General features: G+C 44.4%; 1 long non-coding RNA gene across 2 annotated transcripts in view; it reads right to left on the bottom strand.

Moving 5' to 3' along the window:
* LOC112543929 (uncharacterized) overlaps positions 1-12397 on the bottom strand; it is a 94779-nt gene that overhangs the window by 77626 nt on the left and 4756 nt on the right. For both annotated transcript variants that reach the window (XR_012906314.1, XR_012906313.1), the window contains one exon: positions 4898-5004. This is a non-coding gene — a long non-coding RNA (uncharacterized LOC112543929). The remainder of the gene's footprint in view (positions 1-4897; positions 5005-12397) is intronic.

Here is a 12397-nt window from a genome sequence, read left to right as displayed (position 1 = left end):
ATGGGAAAAGGCATTTTGAAATTAACACCTGCTTTGCCATTTGGCGTGGGAGATAGGATAAGAATGACCTTTATATTGTGTCTTGCATCTCATTTACCTTCTCCTCTAAATATCATGGATTACAACTCCTCTGCCAATAAAGACTGAATTAAAAGAGGGGAGGGGGAAAACCACTTTCCTAAAACAGGGTTTCTCAAACTTCATTGCTCTGCAATCCCCTTCTGACAATAAAAATTATTACATGATCCCAGGAAGAGGGATTGAAGCCCAAACTCCACCACCACAGGCAGGGAGAGCTCCCAAAAGCTGAAGCCTAAGCACTGCTGCTTGAGGGAGGGTGGGCAAAGCCAGGAGGTGGGCCAGAGCTTAAGCTTGAGGGCTTCAGCCTTGGGTAGGAAGCCTGTAATATGAACCCCACTGCCCAGGGATGAAGCTGAAGTGTGAGCCCTGAATTCAGCCCTGTGTAGTGGGGCTTGAATTAAGCTTCAGCCCCAAACTCCAGCAAGACTAACTCCAGCCCTGATGACCCCATTAAAACAGAATTGTGACCTATCTCGGGGTCCTGACACACAATTTGAGAGAATGATACCCTAGAGAAAATGATGAACAGAGACATTAGTTGTACTCTCAGGACTGGATTTAGGAGGCGGGTGACCCAGGCGCCTCCCTGGGGTGCTGGGCTTGGGTGGCACTAAGCTCTGAGTGCTGTTTGTGTTAGTGGGAAAAGGGAAAATGGAATATTTGAAGTGAAACATTTCAGGTATACCATACGTGGCTTTGTTTTTCACTAACTTCCTAGAATGTTCTGGATCTTTATCGATTTTCATGGAACCTTCTGAGAACGACATATTCCTTAAACATCCTATAATGTAATCAGCCATACCCTTGTGGGGATATAAGAGGTGGGGAATTGCCAGGCAGTGAACGAGAACTATTTATAAACATTTTGAACGAGAATAAAATAAAACTTCAGGACTGCTATGACCAAGACAATGCCAATAGTTTGAACATGGAGGGAAGAAACAGTGGAGGGAAGAAACAGGCCAGGATCCTTGCACTGAATCCAAGAGGTTTCTTGTGGCTGCCATTTCCACAACCTGGTTGAGTCAGATGCAGCATCTTCTTTAGATCTATTATCTAATTTTCAGAGTACAGCGAAAGATATGCATCCTGTTTTCAGCCCCATTAGGTGGAAGATTCTCGCGAATGATCTTATTACAAAGCCAGGCCTGAACGTAGGAATTTCTGGGGGGTGGTGCGAGCTGTGGGAAGAGCTGGTGGCTGCCCCACCCCCGTAGCCCCGCCCCATCCCTGGCCTCGCTCCTGGGAGAGGGAAATCACCCCGACCTTCCGGGCCAGCCGGAACATGGGGGAGGGAGGCTGGGGCAACGTGCTGCCCCAGCCTCATGCTTACTTGGAGGATCACCGGGTGCGGGGGGGATGCATTCACACCCTTTACACTGGCCTGAAATCTGACTATGAAGCCACTAAGTGATACTTGCTGGAAGAGCCTCACTGAGGGCATAAGGCCAGTGAGGAACCAAGTGACTGAAGTTTATAATGCCCTGATGGAACTGGCACAGTCGAGTAAAGCCAAGGCCAGAATCTGACAGGAAGTACAAAGCCTGGCAAACCAGATCACTGACTTCAAGTTTCTGGTCTCAGTTGTAGGATCGCCTGTTCCAAGTCAACACTGTAAGCAAGGGATTACAAACTCAGTTGATGATCATCACAACCACTGCTGCTTTGATGAGAAGCTGCCATGATTTTTCCTGTGGCCTAGAGAGAGAGAATATATTTGAAGATGCCATCACTACTGCCCAAAAAATGGTGGAGAACTTAGGAGTTGAGCCTGTCTTCCAGGAAACTTGTATGCATGGGCGGAAGACACAGTTTAGTTATGAGGGCAGGGATGAGGTGATGGGAAGCTCAGAAGAAAAATTCAAGAGGGAGGGTTTTTTTGTTGTTGTTTCCTCATTAGCAGTGCTTGAATATCAAATAATGGTTTGGACAAACAAAGTACCCCGAAAGATTGGAGAAGAGGATGGTTGTATGACCTAAAGATGCTGGCAGACAGAACACTTTTGAACAACTGTATGAATCTTCACAGAGGGAGACACGTGGGAATGGGCATCAGTGATAAAGACCTCTGTTAAATTGGACAACATCCATCACATTTTGCAACTTGGGAATTATTCTTCACTTAACGTTTTCCAATTCATGTATAATGCAGAGCTGAAGGATAGTTTTCCTAATGTGTGGATAGCTTTGATGCTTCTGCTCACACTGCTGGTCACAGTTGTGAGTGATTAGTGTAATTTTCCAAAGTTCAGGTTTATTAAAACATATCTTCAATAGACAATGGCTGACAAGAGACTGACATCACTTGCTATGTTATTGCTTGAAAATCTCTGACACTTTCAGTTTATGAGGGCAAATTCAAGAAAAGCGACCTTTTGACACACAGGATTAGGGTTAACATTCTAAGGCTGCCACTGGCTGTAATGTTATTTACTACTGGTGCATGCAGTGTTGGTGCACAGTTCTATTTCTTGATGTTAGTACATTTCAGTTATTCTTAAAATTAAAAAAAAGTTTCTATAAGCTTAGAGAAAATGAATGTTTCTATTTGCTTATATTTGGCATGAATAAATGCAGATTTACAGATCCTAGCGTGAAAATTTATCATCTTATATGACAGGGATAAATCATGCATGCAAATCATGCATCAAAGTCATGAAATGGGCTACTAATGCAATAAAAATAAGGTATTCAAAAGAATAACAAATGGGAGGGGAGAGAGAAGGCTGAAGACACTTCTCGTCCATTTGGTCCAGGACAGTGTTTCTCGAAGTGGGCTGTAGGCCCACTCTGAGAAAGCTGCTAATGGGCTGCTCCAGTGTTTACTTATCGGCTTCGCAGCCACAGAGCCTCACAGCTCCCACTGGCTCTGATTCACCGTGACACTTGCCTATCTGGTGATCCTGGACAGGGACTGGGGCTATTTTGAACTGCTGACCGAACTGGTGGGACCCACTTTTGGGGAGTGTCGACCCCTGTCCTTACAAGCAGATAGATCAGAAGCAGCGGTTCTTGCCAGTGTGGAGGAAATTATAGATCCTGGGGAGGGGACCTCCCAATGCCCAGCACCAGCCCAGATGAGTCAGGGCTCTGGCTGACTCACTGAAGGATGATTCAGCCCCATTACCCAATCAGCTGTCCTGATGCACCTCTCAGACTTTGTGGGAGAACAATGAGTAGATGAAACCCTGATCCGAGTGTATGACTGGGTGGCAGCAGTGAATGGAGAGACCACTGACCCCCCATCAAGCAAAATGGCTCCCCAGTTTTGAGATTCAGGGAGACCATCTATACCAGGTAGAAAAGGACCCACAAATGTAAGAGATTCACTACCAGCTCTTGGTGCATTGGCCTCACCAGGGAGAGGGCATGTGACTTGCCTATGCCATATCCACCGTGGGGCCCTGAAGGAGGGAAAAGACATTGGTATAGATTTTGGTCCACTTCTTCTGACTAGTAATAGATATGTAGCCATGTGAGTCTGGTCTTGCTGAAACAAAAGACAGGACTATGCAGCACTTAAAGACTGACAAGATGGTTTATTAGGTGATGAGCTTTCGTGGGCCAGACCCACTTCCTCAGATCAAATTGTGGAAGAAAATTGGCATGACCATATATACAAAAGGGATACAATCAAAAAAAAGTGAACACATATAAAATTGACAAATCATATTTTAGAGTGGGGGGGATGAGGGAGGGAGGGAGGTTAGTGTCTATGAGATGATATTAGGGGTGATAATTGGGGAAGCTATCTTTGTACTAGGTAAGGTAAGGTAACTCTCAGAACAGCTGTATACCATCCCCAAATGGATGGCCTAGTGGCACACTTCAATAGGACTGTAAAAGCTATGCTCTGTAAATTCATCCTGACTGATGTGCATCACTGGGACCAGCTCTCCCATCCCTCATGTTCACCATTCTGGAAGTTTCCCAGGCCTCCATGGGCTTCTCACCTTCTGAATTTTTGTACAGGAGGAACCCTGAGAGGTTTTGGGCCTAGTTCAAGTTCAAGAGATGGCTTGAAGAGACAGAATATATCATCACCCTGGACATAACCAAAGGGTACAGGCAGATCCCCCTCACACCCAAGTCCAGGGAGGAGATGGCATTCTTCACCCCCTTTGGACTCATCCAGTTCCAAACCATGCCCTTCGGTTTGCACGGCGCCCTCACCATGTTCCAGTGGCTACTGGACCACATTCTTCACCACCCGCCCCAGCCAGTATACAGCTACTTATTTAGATGATGCGGTGATTTATAGCTGCAACTGGAAGACTCACCTACAACATGACATGTGGCTATCTTGCCACACTCACTCAAATAGGCCAGACTGATAGTGAACCTTGCTAAATGCCACCTCGGGAGAGATGAGACCAACTACCTTGACTACAATTTAGGGAAAGGCACTGTCCAACTCCTGATCAGAAAAAGCTCAAGCCCTCCAACGATGCACCCCTCCATCTTCAAAAAACAAAGACAGACAGCTTTGGGGCCAGCTGGTTACTATCGCCGCTTTATCCTGGGGTTCTCCTCCATCGCGGCCCCTCTCCCCAATCTCCTAAAAAATGAGAGTTCCAACAGGATCCAGTGGACCAAGGCCTGCTATGAACACGAACACCCATACATCAGCACGAAGTTAGGCGCAAGGGAGAAGACCTACTCCATGATCAAGAAGGAAATGCTAGTGGTGAAGTGGGCAGTGGACTCACTGCACTATGACCTTCTCGGGAGACACTTTAGCCTGGTCACAGACCAGGCTCCCCTCCTCTGGCTGCATGCAATGAAGGACACAAACCCCAGAATCATGTGGCAGTACCTTTGCCTTCAACCCTCCTCTTTCTGGGTCCAACTCTGGGCTGGGAGGGCCCATGTAGATGCAGACTTCTCTCGGGAAGGTGGAGTGCACTTGGAATGGGGGCTGACCTTGAAAGGAAACATAATGGGGGGGGGGGGGGAAATGTATGAGAGAGTAGAAAAAGGAGGACCCAGCATCCCAGGGGCTAATGAAAGCCTCTGGGCCCAGCTAGCCCCATCCCACTTCACCTGCAACCAATGCCAGGCCTGGAAGGAAGAGAAAATAAAGGAGACTGGCTCAGTTTGGGGCTGACTAGAAAGAAAGCAAGAGGCTGGTTCAGTGAGCTAAGCGATCACTCCAGAGCCCATCCACTCAGCAGCCATGGAAGCAAATAAGCCCTACTTTACCCCACTGGGAAAAGGGGGGCACCTACTGAGAAGCCCCAGCTAAGGAGAAACTGGACTCTTGGGCCACACCTCAAATGTAAGGACTTGACTAGTGAGTGTCTTGGAGTTCCTGGACCAGGAGCACGAAGGAAGAAGGACAGCACTTCCCTTTTTCTGCTCATTTACTCAGCCACCTAGCCACTAGGCTGCTCAGCTACCAGGGATCTGGCCACAGATAGGCATAATCTAACATAAGTATAACACATTGGCTTAGAACATATGATCTGGGTTCCTTCTCTGGACTGCTAATATGGGCCAGCTAGATACTTGCTAACAAGCAACTGCTTCTTAAATGCAAGTGATATAGTTGTGTGCTTTGGGTGATGAAACTAACCACCACAGTGTCTTTATTTGTACAGCCAGTGTTTGTTACCTAGGCTACGTCTACACTGCAGGCTTCTTGCGCAAGAAGCTTTTTGTGGAAGAAATCTTCTGCAAGAAGAGTGCATCCACACTGCAAAAGCGCAATGGATAAGCAATGCGCTTTTGAGCAAGAGAGCATCCAAACTACATGGACGCTCTCTCACAAGAAAACTCTGATTGCCATTCATAGAATGGTCACCAGGACACCTGTGCTTCTTTCGACAGGCTGTTTTAGTGCAAAAAACCGTTTCCCATCCATATATACCTTTTTGTGCAAGAGCTCTTGTGCAAAAAGGAGTTATTCCTCATAGAAAGAGGACTACCTATACCACAAAAACCCCTCTGTTCTGTCAATTCACTGTAAATTTTCTTGCACAAAAACGCGCTTATGGTGTGGATGCTCCTTGAGTTTTTGTGCAAAAATAGCCATTTTTGCACAAAAACTCTGCAGTATAAACATAGCCATAAATATTAACTAACAAGGGAAATTCCGTGTGGCTTTTCTGGCAGTAAATGTCTTGGTGGTTCTCCTTCAGCAGTGCCCCATAGTCTCCCTCAGCATCCAGCCAAACATCCAACTTCTGTTCACAGAAGTATAGAGGAAGATAGGGATTTGATAATTCACTGCCTCCCTTTGTCAGATTTTAGCCTAAAGGAATGAATTTTGTAGCTCTTTCATCACTATTACTGGACATATGGGAGAGTATGATATGACCCTTTATTTGGACTAAGGTTGTAAACCTGGGGTAGGCAATAATTTTTGATGGGGGGCCACTCCAAGAAATTGGAAAATGGTCAAGGGCTGCACTCTTCCATTATATTAATGGAGGTGTGGGGTCTGAAAGTAGGTTGGGTACAAAAGGGAGTTTGGAGTAATAGAGTGGGCTTCAGGAGGATGTGTGGGGTCTGGGAGGGAGTTTTGGTGAATGAGGGGGTTGTGGGGCAGATGAATGTAATGCATGAGGGGGTGCAGGCACGTGGGTTGTGATCTTAGGCAGGAAAGGGTTATGACCTGGGGTAGGGGACCGAGGTCCAGGAAAGGGTCCTAGGGTTTGGGTTGTGACTTAGGGCAGACGATTGGGATGCAGGGTCTGGGAGGGGGTATGGGTGCAGGAGAGGAGCGGAGGGTTTGGTTTATGTGGGGTAGAGGGTTAGAGGGTTGGGGGAAGGAAGGGCTGGAGTGCCGGAAGCAAGCTTTGGCTGGAAGACTTACATGGGCAACTCGTGCTCAGCAGCACAGCATGTTTCTCAGGCAGGCTCTGTCTGCCCCACCCTTGCACAGTCTCTGTGGGTCTGTGAATAGCTGTGAGCCTGAGGGAGGGGTACTTTGTGTGCTTCCTGTGCTTCAAACAGGCAGCTCCTATTGGCCAGAAATTAGCCAATGGGATTGTGCTGGGGGAAGGGGCAGCAAGCGAAGCCTCTCCCTTCTCCCAGGCTGGCAGCTGTTGAAAGACAAATGGCACCACAACCGCTTCTCAGAGTGGCATGCAAGGAGTGGGGCAGGTAGGGAGCCTGCCTGACGCTCCCTGCTGCATCCACAGGCTGGATCTGGAAACTTGGTGGCTTGCTCAGCCCTGTTGCAGAGCATGATGCAGCATTATTATGGTTACAGAATGAATTGGGAGACTAGTGCTATCATGTATAGATGAGTAAACCCATTTTAAGTGCTGTTGCTGGTACTACAAAGGTTGCCCTGTTGGATCAGATTTTTCCATTCAGTCTGGACACAAGGCAATCCATGGTGCTGCACAGGAAAGCAACCCACTTGGTTGGTTGTGCAGTGCTGTACGTGACCTAAATGTATGTATAATGGTCATGATCTCCTAGTGTGATCTCTCAAGGCATTTCAGCTTCTGACCAACCCTCCTTACTTCGCTTTCAATCAGGTCAATTCCTGAAGCCCACCCTCCAATTAAATCTGTCATCTCTTCACATTTTAGGCTTGCGGTCTCCCATCTGTTTTCCTGGAGGCAGCACAAGGCAGAGCTATCACACATTTTCTGACATAGGTCCTGCTGCTTTTCTTTGCTTCTCTGTACTCTCCCCTTTATAAGAGGCCTTATATCCTACTGGTTGAAGCTGTCGGTGCCTGTCTCTGTGATTGTCAGGTCTGGCAATGGTGTAGGGTAGTGATCAAGCTACTTGCTTATAAACAGAAGAGACTCTCCTCCCCATTCCGTCTGTGTTCAGTATGGGGTTTCTAGAACCCATTGCAATGATCTCCATGGGATGGACATACTATGTTATCAAATAACTAGGTACCAGCTAAATTGTGAACACAACAGCAATTACTTTCACATATAGGGCACAATTTGTTTCCCAAAGTAAACAGTAAGTGATAATTTTTGTCTCCAAGTCTGCATGTAAGAGGAGGAAGGCAAGCTTGTGCTGGGAAGCAGATGACTGGCAGTGGCTAAGTAATAGTCTCTGGAAATCTACCCTGGTATTAGGTGGAGTGTTGCAGCTCAGAGGACAAAACCCACCCACCTCTCTGCAGAGTCACCGTCAATTCCTTTAATGTTAACAGCAAGAGAACCAAAAAAGGGCAAACCAAATCTTCTTGGGCCACATGCAAGGGATGTACATTCACTATGTTAGCCTGGCAGAGTTCAGAATCCAGCTTTGTAATAGCTCAGGCTTTATCCTCCACACAAAATTACACTATGTACTGTTCAACTGTGACAAGCTATCATACAACACGCTTCCTTACCCTATAGTTCCCCCTTCATTGACTTTCAGTATATCCATTTGCAAAAATTCAGTATTAAAGTTGTGTCTCTTGTAAGTGTAGGTTTATTGTTCAAAGGGATTAAAATATCTAGTTCTTCCCCCTGGGTACCTGATTACGTTACCCCAGATGTGTGTGTTTTGAAAAGGCAGCCTTTGCTCCCTTAACCTCTTCATTTTCTTTTGTAGGACAATTTTGTAGTTAAGGAACTGAACTGGGATTCAGGAGACGGGGGGGAATTCTCTGCTTTGCCACAGATTTCCAGCATAATTTTGGGCAAGTCTCTTTGCTCATATTCTAAATTGAGAAGAGAGAAGCTTTCTACTACTCCCTTTTTCTCTCTGCATTGTCTTTTCTATTTACACAGCAAGTTCACTGGAGGCAGAGACTGTCTAGCTATTTGCATGTACACACAATGGAGCATAGGGCTTCTAGCTATTACTGTAATACAGTATGTTGCTTCTTTGGCTATTTTGAAATACAGGAAACTGTTCAACCAAGCAGAAAAGCTGCTGCAACTGCACTCACTTAGGTAAAGAGCTGAACATACATAGTTAAATCCCCCAAAATAAATGTAAAACAGGTCCCAAAAGAACTCACCAGAGAAACCTGGGTACAAAAATAAATTTGTCAGACACATCCCCCTCTTCCAGCTCTATGGTTCTATGATTCTATAAATGGAGTCTCTCATTCCATTGAGCAAACAGAAAAAATAATTGTTACATTTACAATCACAATCTGAAATATTAGAAACTAAAAAGAGCATGAGAAGCAGCATAGTTGAGTGATTAAAGCATATAACTGAGAATCAGGAAACCTGGTTCTACTTCTGCATCCAACAGCTGCTGTGTAGCTTATGGTGAGTCATTAGATTCACTTTTAGAATAGCTTTATCAAGTATTCTACCTAAAAAAATATTGTACAGCTTAACCAATTAATGATTACAAAGTGCTTTGAGATTCTTTATGGGAACATGCCACATTAGTGCCAAAGAACTTCAAAACACTCCACAAATCTGTCTAGACTATGAATAAAGGTGTTTGAATGAATGGAATTACTGATCATGATTAGTAGAAACACCTGCGCTACTCTGGATAAACATGATGTATCAGTCAATCTCAACCAGGGCCTATTTCTTCACTGACTGTACCTTGCATTGCCATTTATACCAGTGCAAAGTAGGTATTAAATGCAATCCAATCAGAAATCACCATTGTATTACTCTAGATTTATACCAGTTTACACAGGAGGACCTAGTTTAATGCTATGGACATTCAGGCCCACTTTGTACTAGGGATGTAACAGGATAACCATTTACCTGGGTTTATCAGTTGCAATGCAGGCTCCCACCCCACTCCCAAGGAACTGGCTCTGGACTCTGTATTAGAGACAGTGGTGCGGGACAGCAGGTGGGAATTGCTATGCACCAGGAGCTGGTTTAAAAGCCACCCCACACTGCTGCCTCTGGAATAGATACATGGTTACCCAATTACCAGCTTTTTAACATCCCTATTTTGTACAGATGTACACTATAACACATTGTGCAAGGCAATGGAGAATCAAGAACCCTGTCTCCTCCCTAAAATTACTAACAGTAATTCAGGGGAAAAGATAGCCACCTCTGCATAAGTAACTATTTTTTAATGTGGCTTGCAATTCTTTAATACAGAAATTCTTCCCTGTTAAGTACTCTATCAAACATATAATTATGGCTAATCATTGTCATGGCGCTGTTGCCATCAAAGGTTAGGTGCTTGAGTGGATACATTCTAAAAAAAATTGTTTTAAGTGAAAAGGGTAAGTTTTCCCTCGCTACTCCAGGAATATGCTTTAACCTTGACCTTGAGGAATAATTTCTAGAGCAGTGGTGTCCGAGTTCTGAAGCAGTAGCATGGCTACTGCTATAGCAAACTAACCATACTCAACTGGCCAAACAGCCACATGTGGCTAGTGTGTTGGACACCATGGTTCTAGAGGGCAGTTCAATCTTCTGTAGACAGTCATTGGCTCCCCTCCTAAAACTTGACAAGGCTGCTAATCATCATCAAGCGTGAGGATGGTTATTAGTAAGTGAATGATTGAGTCTCCATGGTATTTGTTAACCTAAACTAGATCAGTCCTCACTCCTCTGCATTAGTCAGCTGCCACTCAACTTAACCAAGTCTGTAGTTACCTTTCAATTGACTAGTGTCAATGATAATTTTTTATTTTTAGAGCACTCAAACACAGCCTCTAAGCTCTGCACACAGACACATATAACTAATAACTGAACATTTCCAAAGGGCAACAAGTCCTTTTAGAATAGTAATGAATACAAAAATCATTTTGTGCACTGCATGGGAGAGGTGCATTTCAAGATTTTCCTATATAGCTTCTATGAAAATTGGCCCCTAAGCAAGGGTGTGAGTCATTGATGAATACAGCTCTAAGGTTTCATGCTGTGCAGCAAGAGCTGTAAAAGACATTAGAGGAACACAGGGGCGGAGGAGGAGAGAGCATGGGGGTTAGAAGGTTATTAAATAAAACCTAGCAATGGGTTTTATGTGAACAGTTTCTGAATGTTTTGAAAAAGTACCATCTGATCATTGGATATAGACCTGACTGGGGTCTTGGTGCCCTCAACTGGCTGTTGCTAACAGGGGCTATGAAGACAGGTCTCCACCTTTGTAGCCATAAATAGGGTCATGTCTGCACTACAAGTCCCTCTCTGAAAGTAAATCATACTATACTGGGAAAGTGCTGCTACTATAGACACTAGTATACTGGTAAAACTGAAGCCTACATTAGTATTGCTATTCCATCATCCCTAAATGAGAGAAGCTATACTGGTAAAAGTGCAGTCATGATATCAATTCAATGGTGTATATTTAGTGCATTTGCTCACATAAATGTGTCAGTGAAATGTGTCACATTCCTAATCCCCACAGCTATGCCAAAAACAACAACAAAAAAGCCCTTAGAGGTTTACTGGAGACAATCACAGTAAAGAGATGGATTGGATCACAAAGTTCAGGTCCAGATCCAGACTTCCACTATGTTCAACACTATCAACTTAAGCTTGAATAAAGATCTTAACTGGTTAACGCACTACAAAAGACAGTTTTCCCTGCTTTGATATTCACGTTTCCACATCAAATGCTAAGAATGAAACAGATCCAACCTGACTCTTTACTAAAACCCAACAAGCCACATACAAGGATCACTTCACCTCCCTTCAGAAGGACAATAAACTATCCAACATCCTACATGCCTCAGGATCTCTCATTCCCAGTACTTTCAAGTCATCTAGCAACATTGTCAGCCTATCCAACCACACTCTAAGCTCAGCAGAGGAATCTGTCCTATTTTGAGGACTCTCCATCTGCCACACCACTATCACAAATATGATTCAGTTCTGTGGAGATCTGGAAGCCTATATTCGCCGCCTCTGCCTAAATGAATACTCCATTCATCTGAAGTGGGTTGTGCCCACGAAAGCTCATGATGCCATCTACATGTTTTGTTAGTCTAAGGTGCTGCTAGAATATTAGCTGTTTACGTTTTAACTAACTTAATTAACACTAGTCCTACAAGTAACTTTTGTGGTTATCTATAGCCTGGATTCTATATTCACTCCAATTCATCTGATGAAGTGTATTTTACCCAGGAAAGCTCATGACCTAATAAATGTGTTGGTCTCTGTGGTGCCACAGGACTACTCATTGTTTTTAAAGTTAAAGACTAACACAGCTACCCCTCTGAGACTATGTTCAGAATGTCTGACTTTGATCCAGATGGTCTCGATGATGGAAGAAATATGGTACCAATTTTATTTCATTTATTGACTTGAAATTAATGGATGTTCTATAATTGATACCACAATAATTCTGGACACTGAAAACATCACTTTGTGGTGCAATCGGTTTCTACCTACCCAAGGCAGAAGTTACAGGGTGTAATAAAGAAATAAATGTTTTAGTTAATACAAGCAGCAATTACCATGAC

This window comes from Pelodiscus sinensis, chromosome 10 (assembly GCF_049634645.1).
Source record: "Pelodiscus sinensis isolate JC-2024 chromosome 10, ASM4963464v1, whole genome shotgun sequence".
NCBI classification, from domain to species: domain Eukaryota; kingdom Metazoa; phylum Chordata; order Testudines; family Trionychidae; genus Pelodiscus; species Pelodiscus sinensis.
The sequence above is the reverse complement of the archived record's forward strand: the minus strand, read 5'-3'. Positions and strand labels throughout refer to the sequence as shown.